The following is a 23,592-nucleotide window of genomic DNA, read 5'->3' on the forward strand; positions in this document are numbered from 1 at the left end:
TTGGGATTCAAGAGTTCGCACGGTCTGGCATTAACAGCATAATTAATAGCATTTCTTTGCTGAAGAATATCATTTTAGTGTTTCAAGTCTTTAGAGTTTTCTGATCTAGATATAAGTGCTTTAGAGTTTTCTGATCCAGCTATAAGTGCAATATTTTAATTCCAAAGATAGAAGACTTCTTTGTGATAAATTACATTTCCCATGTCTACGAGGTTGCAAAATAACACACTTCAAACGTCTGATATTGTTAGAACTACAAAAAATAGTAGTTGGTTCAAGATCATATTCGTTATGGGGCCTTGGTCATGTGTCCTTTTTGAAAGAGAAGGGAAATATTTGTCTGTCAGGTCTGGTAGATATTAAAGGATCTGCTGAAAGGGATCCATGAAAATAAGCAATGTTATCAGTAAATGAGAAATTAATGCAACACATCCATACAATGTAACTATGACTGTATAGTTTACCACATGAACATTGTCCCTGTGCCTGTTGTTAGGGTATTGTTAACACTGTGTCTTTGCAAGACCACCCATGGGAAGAAGGCAGAAAAGGGTGAATAATTAGTAATCCTTAGGTTCTGTACCAACGAGTAAAAGCACATCAGTACATACATACAGTAGGGTATGGTAATAATGTGTTATATTAAGGTGCTGTTTTTACAAGTGGCTTCAAATATTGGTGACAACCTGTACAAACATTTGTAATATTCCTGTCATAACACCCTACTAACACCACGTGTTGGCACCCTTTAGCATTTTAATGCTTCACAGGCAAGAGGAAAATATTGCAGAGTAACATTGATTACAATAAATTCAGTAACAATCTCAGATGGTTTGTGTATTAATCCATTCATTCCCAATCAACGACTTAAAAAGAAATGCAACCTACATCAATTATAGCATCATATTACATGAATTCACTTGCTTTCTCAATCGAGAATAGTATACCATTGCCAAGTGTCATTTTAAAGTCAAAAGCATTTCACATTGTCCCATCACCTGATCAGCTTTAAGAGAACTTAGGATGTCTGGTGTTAATGATTGGATTGCCCACTTGAAGAGGGTATTGAACACAGAACCTTGCTCTTTTTAATTCACTTTGTGTGTACAGTTCCTGTGCAGCCTCAGAAACAAGCAACCAGACAGCAACGGCAGCAGAACAGCTTTGATGTAGGTAATTGATCTTTCCGAATGCCAGCTGGAACAGAGTCCTCTGCACCTGCAGCAGCCTCTCTGGTTTACAAACACTCCTGTCCTAAACAAAGAGGGATAGATTAAAAAAAAAAAAAAAGAAAAAATCCTTCGGCTTTGTGCCATCTCTTGTGGATCGTTCCTTACATGCTTTGACCACCTAGATCTGGAAGCTGAGCAAAATGACTGTGACAGCACTTTAAATTCACTGTTAGTTACCAGTAAATACCAAGTTCCAGCATGTAGAAAAGCCTGAGGTGATACTAAGCAGGAGTGACATTACCTTTCCTTGCAGCATGGCAAGGCAGTTATTCAAATTCTGTTAGTTTATAATTCATCTGACTAGTCACAGGAGTACTAATGGACATATTTCAATGACAAAGCAATGTTTTTAGTAGCACAGTGCTTCTTAACACTAGGTAATGCTTTGATTTACTACTGACATTGGATAAAAAGTCCCATCCAAATGATAAAATACACTTTTCATCTCTAAGATGTGAATATCAATGGGCTTCTGACTAAAGACTGGCCAAGTCTAATACTAGTAAGTGCAAGAAGTTTGAGAAACTTGCATAAGGGGTATAGTTGTGGACTCTGAAATTCTTACTTCCCATCTAATTCCTCAATTCAATCATTTCTTAGATCCAGCACCTGTGTGTTTGTGTCAGCTCCTGGTTTTGATCTGTGAGTTCTTTGACATTTTCCAGAGAAAAAGAAATGCAAGTCTGAGTGACTCGAGATGAGAAATGGCTAAGCAGCACATTGAAGACCAGAGTTCCATGAGTTATCGCATTGCTAATCTCACCACGTGCCACTTTTAGTGAGATAAAGGGTTGTGGTCTAAGAGGAGTTCAGTGTTTGTGTCCATAAGTCTTGTTATTTCCTAGACACTTCATTTTAGTTGAAATTCATAGGATAGCAATATTTTTCCATGGGGAAGCCATAGAGCTTTCTGACATACAAGAAGATTTATAGAGTTGGAGGTATTATCTACCTCAGAATATTTTTCAATCCAAATACCATACTGGCTCGTGATGCCATTTGTGTTCATTTGATGGTTTTGCAATCATGAAAACACTTTGTTTTCTGCTTAGCAAATGAGCGACCACTGATGAGCAGTCAGGATTAGGTTTAAAAGGAGTTCCAAGATAAGAATTTCATAGAATGAAACTCAAGTGTAATACAAGTTGTATCAGCCTTGGTGGAATTACATGCTGTGCCCCATCTGTGAACACGACTTCAGCTTCCCACAAGAATAACACGAATCTTTTCATTTAATTCACAAGTGCAAGTACTGATAGATTACTGTTAAGGCTAACAATGGTTTGTGGCTGTCTGGTGAGTATTGAGCTGATTTTTCATATGAAACTTAGCTCTCAATACTGGATAATAATATCTCTTTGCAGGACCAACCCAACATCATTATAATCTGATAACAAGAACATTGTTGTTAAGATGATTCACAGATCATTAAGCATGTCTATACATTTACAGAGTTAGAGGCCAGAATCTGAAGCTAAGGTGTACCAAATAATAACTCATAACCAATTGCATTATGTCTGATTTTACTTTTGCAAGAGAATATGTATCTGAGCATGAATTTTCTTTCTCTAAATGCTGTACTTTTGGTGTAAGGATCCATTCTTTCAAGTGTTCTTAAAATAAGAATATCTTAAGAAGCTACAAGCTGTATTCACTCCATTTCCAACCAGCATTGGCCAGGTTTTGGAACAAAGATGATGAGAGCTGCTAACCAGGATGCAAATTACTTAAAGAGAACTACCAAGTATCCACAATAATGGTAACAAAGCCTACTGAGCTGAGCTCTACTGCTTGCAGTCTGCCAGCTGGTTTGTTCAAGATGAGCCCAGACAAGTCTTGCAGCAGTCTAAGCAGATAGACGTGAAGACGACGCCTCAGAAGTCCCTTTAGAGCAAACATATGCAAAATGAGATATGCAGACCGTTAGTGCCAGAAGTGCTACTTTGAAACTGTAGGGAAGAATAATGTACCCTGCTGTTTCTTTCCCGTGAGAGAGGGAAGAGGCATCTTTCGTGCTGGGCACCTCGAGCGAGAAGCTGCTACCCTTGCTGCTTGTGAGAGGAAGGGTGAGAGCAGTGGTACACTTCCTCCCTCTCACTGTGCAGTCAAAGGCGAAGCAGCAGCCAGGGCTGCAGCTGCACGATGGTGCTGCTTGGGGCAAACATTCAGAAAGACAGATCTGTTTATGTACTGCAGTGCCTCAGCAAGCCCCTGTTCTGGAGATTTTTACTGAGCTCACTCTTATCAATTCCCCTGACAAGTCTATACAATGGTGAAGCATAAATAGTATGATGTACCTAGTCCATAGCTCAGTCACACAGTGACTGCAGGTGTGGTTCCCTACACTCATACATCCAAACTGGCTCCGAAGTGCATAAACTATGAGGTACTTCTTACAACAATTTTATGCACAGGGCAGTGACGAGGCTTGATGAGGTAAAACATATGCATTGTTCTACCAAAGAGACACAGATTTGCAGTCCTGAATTAGGGGTTGCTACAATCAGAACATGGGCAGTCACCTCCCCTTTCACTACTGGTGCTATGGTTGTTAATGTAGATATAAACTTAGACTCCAGTAAGTACCAAATTTATCCTTCTAACTTTGTATTGCTAAAGGCACTGGACAAACTCTGCAAATTTGGAAACTTCCCTTCCCAAACACAGACTATTGCTTGTGTATACCTGAAGGTTCTGGTGTAATTCTTGACAATGCTCTATCCAAAAAGGTAACTGACGCTTATCCTATGATGAAGCACCATATGATTTTCTAAAGTTAAGGTCCACTAGGTTTTTCGAGGCCCTCTGAGTTGCTCTCAGCCATTCTTCATCAAATAACACAGGACACCCTCGCTTCACAGCTCAGAGGTTTAACATACGGTGTTTACTCTGTAATAGCACTCAGGAGAGTGAGGGTTTCCTCTGAGTGTGTTTTTAATGGTGATAAGATTTTCTTCAAATCCACCATTTTAAGTAATCTTTGAGTATGTTTGTCTCCAAGGGTTTCTTTTACTCAGTCCTAAGCCACCTGAGCTTCCCCCATCCCTCCTCCTGTGTAGATTTTTGTTTTTCCTGTGAGCCTGAATCAGAGTTATCCACATGAACAATCCCTCAGGAATCAGTCTAGCATCTCTTTCCAGGCAGATCTGTAAACCTGTCAGAAGGTCAGGGAGTGGAAGCAGGAGTTACGATGAGAGAGCGCAAGACTGCAAATCTGGTGGTTGTAGGCTTTAAATGCAAGTTGCAATCAGAGTGGTGGGACAGGAGGCTAGCAGACCAATTCACCTCAAAGCTCAGCTTTTAGAAAAGCTTTCAGCCGTGGCCTGGCTGAAAGCCACGAGCTAGAGAAGAGCTAAAAGGTGTTGAAGTAGATGATTGGCCAGCCTGGTCAAGAGCTCAGCCCCCAGACCTTTGTGCAGGTGGGGCCTTAAATCATCTTGTTGAGAACAGAGTGGGAAAAGCCAGCTGTGCAACAAGCTTTCATTTTAAATCTAAGCAACACTTTTTCCATTGTTTTTAAATTCAAATGGCTGTAGAGATGCTGTGATCTGAAGGCACTCTGTGTCATTGCCTTCACAGCCAAGAGTTGATCGAAAACCCTCTGGTGAGAGTGATGTGGTACTCCAGGGAGTCAGCACCTGCCGGAGGAGGCCCCAGATCTGCAGTGCAGTCCGGCTGCAGGGAGCCACCTCCTCACCTCTGGTAGGAACGTGCTTGCTCATCTGAGCTATGGCAATAGGAGTGGTAAAAGGGCTGCCATCTTTGTGACATTGGTGTCTCCTGTCTGTCAGATTACATGACAGAGTGTATCCAGGGCCTCTTAACAGTTCATTAGGACTTTACAGGAGTTTCTGCAAGTGAGCTGGTAATCCCAAGCAAGGTGTTTGATATGTTTAACCTGATTTACTCACAATTTTGTGCCTTGTTCTTCATACACACCTCCATTCACATCTGACAACATAGTTACCACATAGCAGGATCAAAGATACCAGAGTTTCCTTTACGTTTGGTATTGACACTTCTGATTTCTCAGATGTTATGCAGACAGCTGCCACAGCAAACATAGCACTTTCAATAACACCAGCGAACCAGGTATTTTACAGCAATATTATATATAGTTTATACTGAGGAACCTGCTTAGGAACAAGGTAAATAAAATACTTTTTAAAAAAAAAACATTTCCAAAAAGCATAAAATAGCAGTACTAGAGTCATTACAAAACCATGCTGTATTGTTAGGGCTTTTTACTTCCCATAGTATTGTGGGAGGAATACATGCTGCCTGCAGTAATGCTACATCTTTGGCAGATAGTCCTCTTTGCTCAGCAATAGCATGCCATTTGTGACAGGATTAAGTAGCAGAAGATAAGACTCAAGCTAGCCACATGATTCCTCTATTTACTTGGGAACTCCTCTATTTTGGAAAGTTCAAAGAGCAAGTAAACTGGGTCCAGACTTTCTTTCTGGACTTCTTCCAAGTGCAAGGTTACACTTCATAAATAATCTGCACACATTACCCTTCAGGCACCTTTAAAAGGAAAGCACTTCAGAAAAATGCACAATTTACTTGTTTGCAAGTCCAGTAAGTGGAAATTTCCAAGTCTTTCTTACTGTGTCCTGTTATATTAACAAAACCGGAATCTTTCCTGCAGATGAGAACAGAGTAGTCACCAATATTCTTGTTGGGTTGAACAATTACTTTTGAAGTCTGTTTCTTCAGAGGCTTGTCTTTTGCTATATGATTCACCACCCATGTTTCTCTGTGAGTTTGAATGGGTAGAATTTGTTTTAATTTCCTGCTCTTCTTCTACCACACTAATTATACCTTCAACTCTTTTTGCTGTCATAGTGCTTTAAGAAAATTGAACTGTGGATAACTGATATCTGAGACAATATTTGGAAAATAAAGGAAATCCCACCCCAGACTTATTTCTATATTCACCTCAGTCTTACCATTTCAAGTACCCCATTACGTCTTCACATATGTTCAGCATATCTTCAGACCCTTGCACAGCTATTAAAGTGCCATGAGATTTCCAGGTTTGATATCTGAGATTATACTACCTTGGAGGCAGGGACACTGTCTCTTCTTTGTTCCTGCAAATGGCAAGCACAAAATGCTACTGTTGCAACAGCAAAACAACTAAAGTAAATCTAATTAAAAATTGTACCTCTCTGTTGTTTTGAACTCAAGGATACAAATGTATCTATAAACACACAACGTGGACCCAGTAAATACAAATAATGGATGTGAAAGTGTGAAGAAGAGACTGATAAGGAAAAAAAAAAAAGAAGTGGTATCTTCAAGAAACAGATGCACACTTTGTCTGTTCCTCTTGTCTGCTTTCAGGCAGCAGCAATTTGCCTTTTGAAGTAGGCCTCCATGCTCTGTATAATATATCAGTCTGCAACCATCAGGAGAGCTGACGTTTTATACCCAGAAGTATTAACCTTTTGGAAGAGACTGACCATGAGGAAAATAATTTTTCTCAAAGGAAAGCTAATTTTGCTCAGGACAGACATTTCTGCCCTGAATCACAGTGACATAAACCTCAGTGTCTAAAAGTTTTACAAATTTTACGTCACAAATTCACCAGACCAAAATACCTGGCTGCTATGTCATGACTTCTCAGGACTTTATTATGCTATATCCCAGTGTGAGTGACGAACTGTTAAGTGTGTCGCACTTAAGCATACACGTGAAATAAAATACTCGATGAAAGTTGTGTTATATGTGTAATGGAATGGAAAAAATAACAGGAGTTACGGAGCTTTTTGTCTCACCAAACATCTAGCATTTTCTTAGATATCAGCACAGCTTTTTCAGTAGGTTTGAAAAGTCTGAAGTATTCATCATAAAAGTAAATCTGCTAAAAGCATCAGCTGTTTAAAAATGTTAAGTTATAAAGGGGGTGGGCAGAGAGCTTACAACAAGTCCATTGTTCTGCTCTGAGCACTGTCACTCAGAGTCGGGAACAAAACTGAGAGCTCGACAAAAAGGAGGTCCAGCCATCTAGTGGTAAATTATGCTGGTGTACAGCCTGCTGATGTTTGCCTTCCGTGGGCCTCCATGTGCTCCATAGAGGGAGAAAGGGACATTTCCCAGATTTTGATAGGTGCAAGACTTGGCAGCAGTGAGACATCTGAGCAAACTGAAGTGCATAGGACTCTACAATTGCCTGAAAGTAGGATGGAGCCAGGAGGTGGCTGGTCTCTTTTCCCAAGTAACAAGTGATAGGACAAGACGAAATGGCCTCAGGCTGTGCCAGGGGAGGTTTAGGTTGGATATTAGGAAAAAATTCTTCACTGAAAAGGTGGCCAGGCATTAAAACAGGCTGCCCAGGGAAGTGGTGGAATCACCGTCCCTGGAAGTATTCAAAAACTGTAGACAAGGCCCTCAGTGATATGGTCTAGTGGTGGTCTTGGTGCTCCTGGCGTAGAGGTTGAACTTGATGATCTTAAAGGTCTTTTCCAACCTAGGTGATTCTATGATTCTAAGGTTGGCAGAAGTAACCATACCAAACACAACGTCAGCTTGAGCTAGGTAGACAAGGCAGAGCCTGCAGTCAGTGTTCTATACTCTACAAGTACACCTATTTACAGTTGCCTGCTTACAGCACTGATTCAGTCTTTTTCCCAGAATATATCTGTGTCCTTGCGAGCTCGCACTTGCCACGCTGGCTGCAACTGTGTAGCAGTATTCTGGGAAAATTTTGGGCAGTTTTCCATAGTTCCATAGCAGAGAACAGCATGTCCAGAGGATACGCACAACAGAATGGTGCAATGCGCTCAGGCCCCACTTCACACAAGGAAAAGAGAGGTGTAAGCCAAATTGTCACAATTAAAACAAGAGTGATGCAATCAAACAGCTACACAAAGAAAGCCATATGCTTTCAAGCTAGGATAAAACACCTATCAAATTTATTGAGACTGAACTGTTTCATATTTTCTGTGTGGTTACAAACTAACAGAAAAAGCTTAATGTTGGCAAGGTCTGAAGAGACATCAAAATAGTAAACCGTGAAATATTTCAAAGAAAGAAAAAAAAACATACACTGGGTATGCCTGAACACCTCTTGGTCTTCAGCCCAGTATGCCAGACTTCCCCTTCCAAAAGTGATCTTAGTGCTTAGAAGCCCACATCTGCTTGAGAGTCCTGCGGGGCCTAGTATGCAACTTGCATAAGCATAGAAAAGAGGTATCCAGTGGGATAGCCTAAGCGGTCTGGACATTGAAGGACCATTATTTTCAATGTAAATTGAACCTCAATAAAAACATAAAGCAAATTATGTCTTTACCCAACTATAGATGTATGTGATTTAGTTACATCAACCAACATTAAAGATACCATCTCTCTTACATAATGACATCTGTTTGTTAACCTGTGGAGTAACAGCATGATATTAAATTCCCTGTTGCTAAATTTTACTCCAAGCTATTTTGACTGCTACAGAACTCTTTTGAAATATGAAATTTTGTTGAAAGCACATCCCATTTGTGGCTTATATACACATGAAACCACGTTGCAGGTTGTACTCAGCTATAAAACACTGCCCAAAGTACAGTCACGGTTATACCAGGCATAGTCAGTAAATTTCTGTGAAACTCCAAATAGTTACTTCCTGCTGTGACAAGTTTTGTAACTGAAAACAAAGTTTTATTCAAAGTAGTAACTGCAGCATGCACTGATTTTAGCAGACACATTTGTTCTTTATCAGAACACACAGTACTGGAGCGAGTACAGAGGATAATGCTTCCCTTGAGGTAGGGGATATCCGAAGTCAGCTCAGTCAGTGTAACTTGCTGACAGCCACTAGTGTAGAAAAGAAATACAGCTGTTTCCTACTAGAGTGGTATCAGCTATTACATCTCAAACTCTCACTTCTAGTTGTGTAATGTTTGTGTTACCTACAGTGGATAGCTAGAAAAGCAGGGGTAACACATCTGGATACTACTTTGAAGTGGTGTTTGCCATTGATTCTCCTACCAAAAACTGGAAAGTGGATACGGATGCGAATTTATCATGAGTTTTGTCAGAGTTCTGATCTAAGGAGTGTTTGGCCATGGAGAGGTTGAATCTCCCAATGAGCAATTATGCTCATTTTTCACCTGGTCTTTATCAAACATGCTTTCTCACCTGGCTAACCCAAGAAATTAACTGCCCAGTGCCTGTAACATTGTGCTCCTGGTGGAATGGCTGCCTCATGCCATCTGTCTTTGCCCCTCTCATTTCACTGATGGATCACACCTGATTTTTGCATTGAATTCCTACACCACAACAACTTTAGGAGCTGTGAAACCACAGATGTTAGAAGGAAAATGAGCAGAAAAGCTGTGCTTTTAACTTCTCTGTTGTACCCACTGGGAAGCAGAGGCAACAAGTTGTAATGGACTTTCTTACAGCATCTTAGTAAATCAGTGTCCAGGTTCGCTGCCTGTTCCTCTACTCACCAGTCAGTAAGAGACTAGGGCAGAATGTTAGACTTCAGTGTTCTGCTTCAAAATCTCTCAGTGTTCTCTCTCAAAATCTGCTTTTCCTTTTTTCCAGGTGAACAGGGCCTCATCTTTGGGATAGAGTAGCATCCAACTGTGCATTCCTCTGCCATACGTTTTGGATATTCATTGAAACAGGGTTATTTTTTAAAAGACTCAAAGCTGGAATTTAAAAGCTGCTGACTTAAGAAAAAGGAGTCAGGAAGGAGTGCAACAGAGAAGGAATAGATGTTCTTGGGCAGAAAATATGGAAACAGCACCTCCTTCAATTTGTAAAACACCCACAGGGGTCAGGGTGGGGCGGTTTGGCAATGAGTACAAATCTACACAATCCTGTAGCCATTTGGGGCTGTCTGCACTCAGAGCACCACTGCTGTCTTAGTTTCTACTACTTCGCACGTTGCCTGCTGTGCTCTGCAAACACACTCCACTCTTGTGGTTATTTTTGAAGCAGCTCCTTAAAACAGATGTCCTCATACATGTCTCTTCCCCACTACATAAATAACAGTTTGCCTCATGCTCCTGCCATCCTTTTGAAGTAAATGTGAAAAAAAGGAGGGGGAAAGAAGAGTATCCCTTCCCACCGGTGACTTCTGTTGTAGCTTTTGTGGCACTATCATTCTGGGGCATGTATTGCCTTCGTGCCCTTCTTAGGGTGAGCTACACGGGTTTGTTTTTTCTGTCCTTCCTTGCCCTTTCCAAGATTCTTCCCTCTTTAGTCCCTTTCCAACTCTCTCCCACTTCTCCTTCTCTGACTAAGCACTGCAAACACCACAAGTCTCATTGAAACTTCCTTGTGAGTAATACCACTATGGAAGGATTCACACATACCAATTACAATTTGTCCTCCTCACATAGTCTTCTGCAGCTAATAGTACCATTGCTTGCCACCCAAGCGTGCCTGTCTGGGGCATCCCAGACTCTTCCTTTGTAAGGAATTGTTCTTCTTAAACACTTTGTCCTTCACTTCTCTTGGCAATACTAACATCAGAATATTCTCGGTAAACTGAATGTCTGCAGAATGGGCTACCTGCAGATGCACGGATGTTTACATGTTCCTGTGAACCTGATAGAACCAAACCAGTAACAACAACAAGAACCAGCCGATCACATCACTGGAAAGAGCTGAACCAAACTACCATGCTCACTCTTTGTCTCCCTTTAGAAACCAAGCCTGGTAACTGGTTGCCAGCTCTCAGAGGATCTGCTCTGCTCTCCTACAAAGCAGCAAAAACTGACTTGGCCTTCTGGCTTCCAAAGAACATGCAGAAAGCAGCCTTAACTCTTAAGACTGTGTAACTTTTGAACATTTAATTTTAGGTGTTGAATCTAGGGGAATCAGCCAAGCAATCAATTAGCCTGTCCATTCCAATGATTAAAGTATATGCCAAGTTGTGGAAAAACATACGAAGTAAAATATCCTTGACAGAATATTTGGCCTGAATGTCACTATCTGGTACCTTTTTTGCACACAGGGACTGATTCTGCTAGCCTTGCTCAGAGAGTAGCCAGGAAGTATCCTTACAGGTTCAGAGAACTGATCAGTAAGGTACTTTTCATGAATGGAGGAAGCAAGCACAACTAGCAGAGGTAGACGCAGAGGAATTACATAGGCCTATGAACTTTGAGCCCACACATGAAAGCCCGGCTCCAAGCAAATCATCAGGAGTTTAGCGATTTTGGCAGGGGGTGGAGAGGTTTTACCACACAGCTTATTGGGCAATGCTCCTACCAAAGTACAAAACAAAACCAATCTGCAGAGCCAAGGGCTTAGAACAAGAGGAGAGTATTCTCCTCTGTAGCCAAAGCCCTGTGTATGATCACCAATGACATCACTGGAAGCTAAAACAAGATATTACGGTCTATATAAAATGCAACATCTCAGAGATGATTCCTGAATGCCTGTTGTAGCACTGTTGTCATCAAGGCCTCTGGAATACCGAACAAGATTACAGCAATTGCTAATGCCACTCAGTTATATATTTGCTTCTTTCTAGATGCCTGAAAAATTATCAGATTGTCCATTTCTACTACTCTTCTTTGTGTGATGTCTCTAAGAGCAAGGGCTTACAATCTTGGGCGTCTGCAGAAGCTTTGTTGCTGGTGGCACGGGGATTATAAACAGACCATAATGTAGGGACAGGGTTTAAATTGGACTCACAAGGTTTGGAACTTTTTCTGTTTGTATCTTACGGGTTTTTTACCATGTAGTCTCTTTCTCTTAACAGCTGTGCTCCCCCTAATGCTAGAAAAGGAAAATAGCCTTCAACTACTCAGTGCTGTCTAAAAGGAGATTCGAAGACGCTTCTCACACAGACAGGCCTTCCACACCCTGTGGTGGTTTTTAGCCTTATGTTACATCTCCCAGCATGACTTCGCCAACAGAAGAAACCGAGAATGCACGAGCTGCCCACTAGGCACAGCTCTCTGCTATGCTGTAAACTATTACACAGTTGGTGTTTCAACATGGAAAATGGATCTCAGTTGTGATTTCAGGAGGAGGTCGTTGGTCTAACCACTCAATAGTGAGAAAAGGAAAACTTTAGCTGGTGCCCTGCCAAAAAAAAAGAATCCAAATCCAAACCCAGTGTGACATGAGCCTGGAGATACACACTGAAGTTACACTACAGGGTTCCAGATAGTAGGCATGTTAATAAACACCCACACCCAAACACAAAACCAAAATAAAACAATTTAATTAGAGGAGGCAAAGTAAGCTCAAACATCCTCATGCCCACAGAGCAGCTATGCTGGGGCACACACAGGCTCCAGCCTCCATTTGCTGGCATGCAGAGCCCACGGGCAGCAATATGAACATAGTTACACAGAGCTAAAACGATGTGCTGACAAAGGGTCGGGTCATATAACAAGAACACGTTTCCTCTTCATGGGCTTGTACGGTAAGGGTGAGCTTATAGTGCAAGCCTTCAGAAGGACCAAGAAACAGTCTAGCTGTGGTATAGCATCCTCTGTCAGGAACATTGAAGCTCTTGGCATGTTAGTGGAGGAGCTAAGGAAATGAAGGCAGTGAAGGTCTCTCGGTGTCTTTACCCACTGCCATGGGCAAGGGCTTAAAATCCCCATCATACCTGTTTCAATTGCAACTCACAATAAATAGCTCACTGTCAGTGCAGTAGAGGAGAGATGAGGAAAGCGCCAACAGGACATTCCTTTTAGGTGAATAGCTGGAGGGTGGCAGACAACAGCACAGGACACCTGCTGTTGCTGGCCCTCCACCAGCTCTAGGACATGCTTTCCCATCCCCACCAGGATAACACCTCTCCCACACAGCTATCCTAGCAGCCAAGAGGCTAGGCCAGGAACACTCATCCAGGCTGGACATGATGCCATGCCTCTGGCAATAGGAAGAGCTTGCTGCAAGGCATATCTCTCTTCACCCTTCCACAGAAGCCTGAGCCACCTCCTCCACACACCTTCTAAGCCCTACTGCTACCAGCTGGGAAAAAAGAAATCTATTGCTGTTTTAGTTAATTTTAAGTCAGTGAAAGCTGATTACTGCTTAGCAAGCCTAATCCATGCCTGCTTTCTAAACACAAAGGGAAAAGTATGTATGGTTTCCTTTATATACCAAAGCAGAGTAGACTAGGAAGAGAATCTCTTTAGGAATTATAAATCAGAGGACTTGATGAGAGCTGTTCAGTTTGATCCTTTTTCTTTCAAACTAGTATTGCAGCCAGGAGTTGAAATTCTGCTGCAGTAAAGCTCTCAGCACAGTGTGGTCAGCTGTGTGCTATCAACACTCCTGTCCTGCAGGCTCACTCACACGTTGAAAAAAAATATTCCTGCATGTCAGAAGCAGTAAATCTCAAAAGCACCAGCAGGCAATGAAAACTCATGGAAACTTAGGTGCCCAGGGCAGCTGGAACAGCGGTTTAGCAGTACATGTCATGCTGACTGCATCAAACCATGCACAACAGATGTACTTCGACACCAAATCCTCTTTCTTCGCATTCAGGTGTATTAACTGTTTGAGTAAGGGCTTCCTCCCACATACCTATGTTCTGCCTCCTTTAATGCATGGCATTCTGCCACCCAGAGAGCAAAATATGTTCACCACCTTCTTCGGGTCACAGAATAGCTCTAGCCATGCTTGAAGCTAAGCAGCCTCTCAGCTGCCACCACTTGAGTCTCACATCAGTTGAAGCTGATTTAAAGGCAGCAGACATCAAAGTGATGTCAAACAAAACTGATCCATTCCTCCTGCAAAAATCACACAGGGAAAGGCAAGGGCAGGCATCAACAGTCCGCAGATCTTCTAAAAGAATTTGGTGTGAGGAACGGAGCTGTGCTGAAATGAAAGCAATGCAAGGAGGCTGCTAAGTTGCCCACATCCCTTTGAGAGAGGGGAAGAAAGTAGCCTCATCTGCAACCATTCCTTGTCTTGGACCTCTGGCAATAGAGCCAGACAGTAAAGAGCGATACCTGCACTCTGATTCCCCTTCTCTCTTTCTGCAGATGGCAAATACTCAAATTTTCAGACTGCTTTTATGCCTTCCCATGCTTCCTCACAGCAAATATTTGCAGGACGCACAGTGCTTCTCTGTTTGACGTGTTCTGAGCTGTTTCTTCCTTAGACCCAGATCCTCCCTTCAGCCTCTTCTGTTTTGTAGTCTTTGCTTTTCTATTCATATGGCTTGCTGGGAGTTTCACCTCCCTGCAATGGTGAAACCTGACAGGCTTAACCTAAAGCCAGAGCTTCCCTATTGTCATTGCAATGAGAAAACAGATCTCTGCTCTCCTTCTCAGGGTTTTCACTATAGATGCATACCAGCTAAACTTGGCCCACCTGTACAAGGTTGGATGACAGTCTTAAATACTTGAGTCCTTTCAAATTTGATCTACAGTACAATTTTTATATAGCATGAGTACTAGCAGAATGGCACCAGCATGACTTCACAGGTCTATCTATATAATCCCCAAACGAAATTGCTTCTATTAATCCTGCAAGGCTTAAAATCAGTTTCTGATACAGACTGAACAGAGTTAATGGAAACAGCTGCACTCAGTCCTGATGCTTTGTACTATGGGATGGACACCTTTTCTAGAACAGGCAAGGTCTATATGAGTAACTCTTCGATAAGCATCACCCAGGCTTCTTAGGAAGGAGCTTGGTATCATTCAGTTTGTTGCAAAGAGCCATGGAGAGCTTCTTGCAAACTAAAGCAGCAATTCTGATGAGAAGGAAATAACAAGCATCTGGGGCTTGATGACATACAGTGACAGCAGAAAAACTGCAGATGAATGCCATCATCAGTAACAAGACGTTATAAATGTTCATGAGTTTCTAAGTGCTTTCTTTCAGGGTAGTCATATGCCAGAGCAGTACTAGTCTGCCACTGAGAGCCTTGCTCCCCTACAGACATCAGCATCTTCTAATCATCTTCAGTGCAGTTGCTTTATCCTTATCAGCAGGGCCCACAAAATTGTTGGCAGAGGAGCAGGCTGGTCAGGTTATCTGGCAGCCTTAAAGCTGTCTCTTTCTGACAAATACCACATGTTCTCCTCTAGCAAGGGGCTAAGCCTTTCTTGGAACAGTAAAACAAGGCTAGTGGTAAATAAAGCTAAAGTCAGATCCAATTAATATATCCAAAGGGAAGCTGGTAGTGTCAGGCAACCAGGTGAGTTTGAAACCTGGATTTCCACAAAATAATACTGACAGCAGCTGCAGATCAGCTCTGTTATCTGCTGTACAGCCCCACATGCACTGTAAAATTGGGCCTTGTCTTTGGTTGAGAGAAAAGGTGGGATCTTAGGTAATATTATCTGAGGCAAGATAACTAATGCAAGGTAGGTGAGAGAGCAAGCCAGCTGTATTTTTAACAAGAGCTAACAGGAAGAAACTGACTGGCACCACACAGTGCTTAGTCCAGTGTGACTCATATACCAAAAGCGCAAACAGCTCTTCTCCTTCAAAGGATATGAACTATCACACGCTAATAACATCTTTTTTCCCCAACCAAATGTGTGTCCTTGAAATCAGAGGACAGGAAGCACATTCTTCCCCTCTTGGGTAAATCTAACTAAAGACATGGAACATCCGTCACCATGTAACATTTTGTGTAACTATTTCCTATGGCAGATGTACATTTGCAGAAGGCCATCCTGTGACAGACACCACAAACAATTGCTTGGGGGAGAAAACACTTTTGTCTTGTGATCTCTTGTCCCTTGCCCATTGGCTTTCCATGGGTATGACTGAATTTGAACCTAACTAGCTGCAAGGAGAAAATAAGCTCATCCATTCTCAGTACACTCACAAGTAGTGTATTATATGTGTTCCCAGAGACCCTTAGAAGCAATGGCAGCCTCCAGTGCAAGAATGCCTAATCACATTTAGGGAAAATTATAGAGCAATAACAAGCCATGTACTTTGGCTACAATCCCAGAAGTCAATGAAAATTTGTTTACACCTTCAGTGATATCTGACAGCAAAGGAACTGTTCAGATGGTTCTAATAAGATGTTATGCACAGAGTCAAAAAGCCAAAGCCCTACTCACAGTACCGGAAACCTGAGAATCAGAAGCCAAATCCTTTGCGTTACTGCCATCTCAGAGGCCAGCACAAGCATGACTGAGCATCGACAAGTGCCTCCAGAACTTCCTCAGTCAAGGACTACTGCCTTGCCCCAAAAGATGCCCTGTTCCACTTTCAACCTCATTAAAGCTAACCAGGCTGAGCTGTCACCATGACTCAGCAGCAGTCACGTCCAGTATTCACATTTAGCTTCTGAATCTTCTACACAGAGTTTACCACTACATTACAGGTCTCTCTTAAGATACTTATCTAAAACAAGACACTAGATGCAATCTATGCATTACATCTAGGTCCATAACACAAATTCATTTACTTCAGTTAAATCTGAGGACTGGAATAAAACGCAAACTTGGTGTGTCTGTAAATTTTACAATCTTCCCTCACTACTTTTTTCAAAGGCAAGTAGTTTATCGCTGGGATTTTCTGTTAGTTGAGCTTGTCTTCTATCACTTCTTGACAGATTTGTATCCTCTTACCCTTGGAATGTAAAAAATTAAAGCAGCTATCATGTGAAATGCCTGGTATTTTTGTAAACTTAAGGAAAGTTTTGTTACTAGATTACAGTCCAGAATGTTAATTTCAGGAGGCAAGATGAGGCATATTCATTAAACTTCCCTTACTGGTAAAACTCACACACAAATAAAGCACAATTGGTTTTGGAAGTATTTCTATCTTCAAACAGATTTGCCTAGGAAAGAATTAAGTTTTTCAGGAGGCAATGTGATGCAGCAAAGTCTGATGAGACATTTCTCTGGCAGAGAAAAATTATCAGTTCTATCTAGGAGAGTTGTAGCAATTGCAGCAGGGTCAGGCTTTTACTCCTTTGCAGATACAGACTCTGTCAAACACGGAAACTTTGCACCAGAAACTGAGGCTCCAGTAACAGGTGAGATTCCCTAAAAAGTAAAATTGATATCTATGAGAACGTGATGGGTTTGTACATGTTTATCAGTAACAGCAGTTCCTTTCTTTTTGCAGGCTTCACTGTGAATTAATTTATTCTAAAACAATCAAAGAAGAGAGAAGACCCTTCCCCTCAAGCAGATCCAATTGTTACTTTTGTGAATTCACACTTCCACTACATTTCCAGGTCTGCCATTCTACCATCCAGGACAGACAAGATCATAACTGGTGATGTAAAGAGCAAGAAGAAAAGAAAAAATAAAACGCAGGACATCCTCAAACATGTCTCTCACTTGAGCCTTTCTTCTCATAGCACAGAGCAGATAGAACAGGATCCAGCTGACAGCGCTTACTCCTTTTGAAGGTCAGCTTTAGAAGAAAGAGCTACCTCAAAATCCAGGGAATAATTAGACTTTTATGGAGGAGGGAGCCTGACCTCTGGCAGAAGGCAGCATGAAGACACAAGCATGTACTCACCCGGGGAGCCACCCCCATGGAAGTACATCTCATGCTTCCAAGTGAACCTGCCCTGCGCATGTTTGGTACAGTCCCTGCTCTGCAGAGCCTGGAGAAGGAGGAGCACATAGAAAGCTCCCTCATCGTGGCAGAGAAAGATGAGTTTACGTGATGAGTCATCTCTCTCGGTACCTCTTCTGTTTGTTTGACAACAGTGTTGATCCAGCTAACACTGACTTTCCATGGCAAGATGCCTGATGTGCAGAACTTAAGCTGGCTTTGTTTATGGCTGCTTCATTTATTAAGTCACAAGGTTCCTGAAGTAATCAAGAACCCATGGGGCTGTTTGAAAACAGTTAACATGACAGGCACAAGCATGGAAGAGAAGGCTCCTATGCAAGTATACACCATCTGAATTTGTTTATTTTTAACTGAAAGAGGACTTGCAGCAGCAGCAAAGTGGAAAGCACACAGTAACTATGGACGGCTCTGCCAAGCGAAATCTGGACTGAATGATCCAACTATTACCAGGGTCAAAAAATAAGGCTTGTATTTGAAACAAACCTGCACCTCTTTAATGAGGTGAGGTGGACTTGGAGGGGGGCAGGTAGTACTATCTTGGAAAAGTGCTGCTAATTATCAGAAAGAGTTGCTTCTTTCAATTAGAAATCAGATTTTCTGCTTCTGCAATTCCTTTCTTTTTAAGATACAGTCTGCTATATTGCAAGACTTTTATATACACACTGTAACTGTATAGCCCTAGGTGGAAGGAATTAAGTTGTTAACCAGATTTCCTGTACTCAGCAACTGAACAACCCAAGAGAAGTGGAGATGCAAACTAAGCTATGAACAGGATTGGTTCATAGTTAAAAAAATAAATCTAAAGCAAAGACAGGTATCTCCATCTTCTTTTGCTAAGTGGCATGTCTGCCATCAGACTGAATTGGAAGGGGAGGCTCAATCCGAGATAGGTTTGTTTGTGGGGAGCTACTATGGAGGCTGATACAGATGGAGCTGCCTTCTCACAATGCACAGCTATGCTGGAAATTCAATTGCCATGAGAACATCTAAAACCAATACTATAAATTCATTCAGAAAGGGACTCACCAAATTAATGGAGACAGACCAATCAGTATCTATTAAACATGATGGTCTAGGTGCAGGGGTTTTAGTCAAAAGCAGACAAGATGTCCCAGAGGAAAGATCACACTATAGATCTTTCATTTCTTAAGCTGTTTTTTAATCTGTCATTAGTCACTGTTAGAAACCGAACACAATAGGACAGTATTTTAGCCAAGTCAGGAGATAGGAGAACACCTTTGCTGTCAGCCCTGAGTTTAAAATAAGCACGGCCAAGAACCCAAGTATGTGCCAAAGGAAGGCAAACAGCAGAGCTCCTGGCTCCCGAGTGAGCCAGAAAGCAATTTTCTGCATGGAATGCTCTAAGTAATAAAGCATCTTTTCTTTTGTTGCTCTACCAGCAGTAATGAAACCCTTGTGTTCAGGGCATTTTTTTTCTTTTTTAAACTGTCTCCAAAGAATAAACAGGCCCTGGATTTCACCACATGGAAACAAGTAAAGCATATCCCTTTTTTGTGGCATTTTAGTCTAAGGAACATGAGTTTAATTAGAGAAAATTCCTGTCAGAACCAGCTGACTGTTATAGTTACATGTAATTCATTTTTATTATTTATACCACAACCCATTGTAATAGATAACAACCACATGAACAAAAAATACCACATTTTTGTCCTTCTGAACTGAAGGTAGACAGCAGTCACATCAAACTAAATGCTGAAAACTGCTATCAACATTTGGAAAAACATCTACCATGGTTTAAGGGTTACCTTTCTAATCAGGACAGCTACAGAAAACTGCTGTAACTATGGCATTTCCTGCTCCGGACTGTGGGAAGGCACAAGACCATTTTTCTGTGTTGTTATCCCCTTGTGCATCTCAAGCCACTAGATAAAAGAAACAAGCTCTCTAAAGGGCTCAGTGCAAAAACCACCTCATGCCACATCCCCCTGCAGCTGAGATCTATTGATGTTTCCAAACACGTTAAGCCCTTCTTGCTGGGGCAGATATGAACAGCTGTACAGGAAGCCACATGGAAGGTTTTATGTGATCCTAAACACATGACAGAGAAACACAATACCAACTGTTGGGAAAAGGCAAAGCACAAGGCAAGGTTGGTTTTGCCTATGGTTTTTAGTGGGGTTCCGTTTAGGACATGCTGCTTACTGCTATAGGGCAAAGTGTCTACCTCCATATGTGCTTAACCACTTGAAATCCTCTGTTAGCATTTTATTACTGCTTGAGGGGAGATGATAGCTGGAGGCCAGCACCTGGAATATGTGCTCTTGCAAGCACTTGAATTAGCATCCAATCCTTTCAGCCAGAAAGAGGTGGGAACAGGCGCAGCTGCAAAGCCTTTCCAGAGCATATCTGGAAAGGATACACACACCTGGTGAGGCTCTCAAACGCTCCTTTGTATGTGATTCACAGCCTGCTGCAGGGAAATACATGGCCGCATTCCCTCTACTTTGTGCATGGAAGGGAGGATGCCCAAAAGCCGGAGATGGCACTGGAATCAGAGAGGGAGTCTGCAGCCCAGCTGGACTGGAGCTGTTCTAGCCTGTGCTGCTGGCACACCATCTCCCTCCCGAGGTGAGGGAGCACATCATCCTGCTGCATCTTCCTAATCTGCCAGTTTTGTGCCACTGAAGAGTTCCTTTATCAGAGCAGAATTCTCCAACCACACATTCCTATCCCTGCCCGTTTTTTATAGCCTCTGCAGCAAAATCTAGACCACAATAGACTGTCCCCATGTCACTTAATGACAAAGCACAAAAGACACTTTGCTGAAAGGAAAAAAACCAAACCAACAGGCTGTTTTTTAAGCTGTCAATGACCGTTTTCTGCATGGATAACAATGTGGTAAGAGCAGAACAGAACAAATGAACTTGAAGCCACAGGGCTGAAATGACTGGAAAACAAGAATTCGGTGTTCACTGATATTTGAAAAAGACTGAAACAAAAAGTTTAAAAGTAGCAGCTTATCTGAATCCTTTTGTCTTCTACAAATAATCTCGAACTCAGCTGGAATCTCTCTCTAAAATATCAGGAGGACAGAGACAGAAGACAGGTAGGGAAGCCCATATAGATTGCATGGGCTACCCCAGCACTCCACACACACATATGAAGACCTGGTTGTACTTAGGCATCAGGAAATCACATAAACTTGTTTTTCTCTGCTTTTCCTACTATCATGTCACCCCAGAGCCATCTACTAACACCTGAGGATCACACTGGACTTAATGCTAGGGCAAGCTCTGTCCAGAGAGCAAAAGCCTTTTCTTTTCTGGTTGAGTACTGATGTTTACACAGGGACTTTGCTGCACAGAGATGCAAGCTTATTTCCGCCCCCATTTAGTCTTCTGCAGTTAAAGAGCCTTCACAGTCAATTGTCTCAAGCTCAAGGGAGAGCTCATACTACAGCCTGGAAAATATGAACTGTCCCATCCAACAAAACCATTTCACTAACTCTGATTGCTGTCTGCTTTAGTAAGGGAGCAGCATGGGGCAAATCAGGAAAACCTGAATCACTGCATGAAGGTAAGCAAGTGGTCAAACTGTTACCACGCACAACAGCCACCTCATGGAGCAGCTGCTCTATTGAAAGGATTGAGGGTGGCATCACATCCTTTTCAAAGGTAACTCAATCTTTTCAACCTCTATCATGTCTGATTTCCGGTTCAGCATCTGCCCAGTGCCCAGGGAAATGCTTTGGCTCAGCTGCCTTCAATTTGTCTTCATCACCACCATTAATACTTGTTTTCTCACTGGAATTAATGTTGGGATTATGTGGTGGAAGTCATCCATCCCCTAATGCCTTTAGAAGGTACAGAGCAGCTCACACATGCTATGCCTCTGAGCTGTTTTGAAACTTCACATCCAGTAAAAGACTTTTTATTGCTTACAGCCCAGCAGCTGTATTTTAACTAAGCAAAAGACTACCTGAAGAGAAAGTACATGACAAAGGCAGCTGGGAAAAGCCCAGTGCTTGAGGCACTCTGGCTGGTGTGAACACACTCTAGAAGCAGCTCCCATGCGCAAGACAGTGCTGTGCTGCTGCCCATCTCACACTAACAGATCTTCTGCTACTTTGGCAAACCTGTGCCAATTGAAAGGGCACAGTTTATACTACCCCTGAAACATGCAGAGCAAGGTATGAAATCACAGTCACCTCTGGAGATCATCTAGTCCAACACCCCTGCCAAGGCAGGGCCACCTAGAGCAGGTTACACAGGAATGCATCCAGGTGGGTTTTGAATGTCTCCAGAGAGGGAGACTCCCCAGCCTCCCTGGTCAGCCTCTTCCAGTGCTCTGCCACCCTCAACATAGAGAAGTTCTTCCTCACGTTGAGGTGAAGCCTCTTATATTTTAGTTTGTGGCCATTGCTCCTCATCCTGTCACTGAGCACCACTGAAAAGAGTCTGGTACCATCCTCCTGGCACCCACCTTTGAAATATTCATATGCATTAATAAGATCCCCTCTCAGCCTTCTCCAGACTAAACATGCCCACCTCTCGCAACCTCTCCTCATAAGAAAGATGCTCCAAACCCCTGACCATCATTGTGACCCTCCGCTGGATGTTCTCCAGTAGCTCCTTGTCTCTCCTGTACTGAGGGGCCCAGAACTGGACACGGTAGAAACTTGTATAAACCAGTTGAATAAGACTGGACCCAGTACTGATCCCTGGGGAACACCACTGACTACAGGCCTCCAACTGCCTTCTACTCCATTGATCACAACCCTCTGAACTCTGTTATTCAGCCAGCTTTTGATCCACCTCATCATCTGTTCATCTAACCCCCATTTCTTAAGCTTACCTACAACGATGTTATGCTGGATAGTGTCAAAAGCCTTGCTGAAGTGGAGATAAGATAACATCCGCTGCTCTCCCGTCACTGACCCATCCTGCCATGCCATCACAGAAGACTATCAGATTTGTAAATGTTTCCTTGAAAGGTTAATGGCATTTAGGTCAGACCTAGAGAAAGGAGAATTTACAATGTTTAGGGGAAAACCTACAGATTTTTACAGTATTTTGGGTTGATCTCTTAGATCCAGCAGGAGCTGTTCCACTGCCCCAGCAGCTCAGCCACTACTGAGTAATAGTTTCACTGGCCTTTGGCACACTCCCATGAGTCTCCTCCTCAACCTGCTGCTGGCCACCCTGGTAAGACAACATTAACAGGCACAACTGGAAGGCTGCAACTATGTGTATTCTCCATTTTAATATCACAGCCCAGTTTTGGGAAAACACCTAAATAGATGCACCAGACAGTAAGAAATCCCTTCTCTCTTCCTTTCCTGCAGCCAGCACAGCCCACGTGCAGGTGCATTAACCAACATGCTGTTTAAGAACCATTCAAACATTTCAGTGCTCTGGTGTTGCCAATACCATTATCATTGAGCACAGCTCAATAATGCTGGAAAATCCTCAGAAACTTACAAAATAGGCAAAAATAAAGCCTCTCAAAACCAACAAAACATGGGGAAGAAACTACACTTTTTAAGCCAGAAGCATACTCAAGCATAGTAAAGCATCTGTACAAACCTTACAAACTCCAGGCCCAGCACCCGCGCACAGGACAGCCAGCAAATGATCTCACTGCAAACAGCTCTCGCTGCCAAGGCATTTTATTCCCTTCCTGACACATGCCAGTCCTGATGCAAATTTGAGTGACTGCTTCCTTGCAGGGACAGGAAGGCAGAGCTAGACTATAGCTGAAACCCACCCACATTATACTGAAGGTACATACATGACAGTGTTTCAGAAAAGTCAAGTTTCTGTTGTTTAAACCTAGAGAAGCTATTAAAAAAAGATGAGGAGCAGGCCTGATTTGCCTCAAGGCAATTTTACTAGAGATGACCCTAAATCAT

At 42.4% G+C, this 23,592-nt stretch overlaps 1 long non-coding RNA gene across 1 annotated transcript; it reads right to left on the reverse strand.

Annotated features, from left to right (window-relative positions):
* Positions 1-166: 166 nt before the first annotated feature.
* On the reverse strand, positions 167-22,796 carry LOC115610474. Its single transcript, XR_003992250.1, has 2 exons — positions 22,536-22,796; positions 167-6,328 (listed from the first exon to the last, which is right to left on the reverse strand). It is a non-coding gene; the product is annotated as an uncharacterized LOC115610474 (long non-coding RNA).
* Positions 22,797-23,592: the final 796 nt, after the last annotated feature.

The sequence above is a fragment of the Strigops habroptila genome, chromosome 7 (assembly GCF_004027225.2).
Source record: "Strigops habroptila isolate Jane chromosome 7, bStrHab1.2.pri, whole genome shotgun sequence".
Classification (NCBI taxonomy): domain Eukaryota; kingdom Metazoa; phylum Chordata; class Aves; order Psittaciformes; family Psittacidae; genus Strigops; species Strigops habroptila.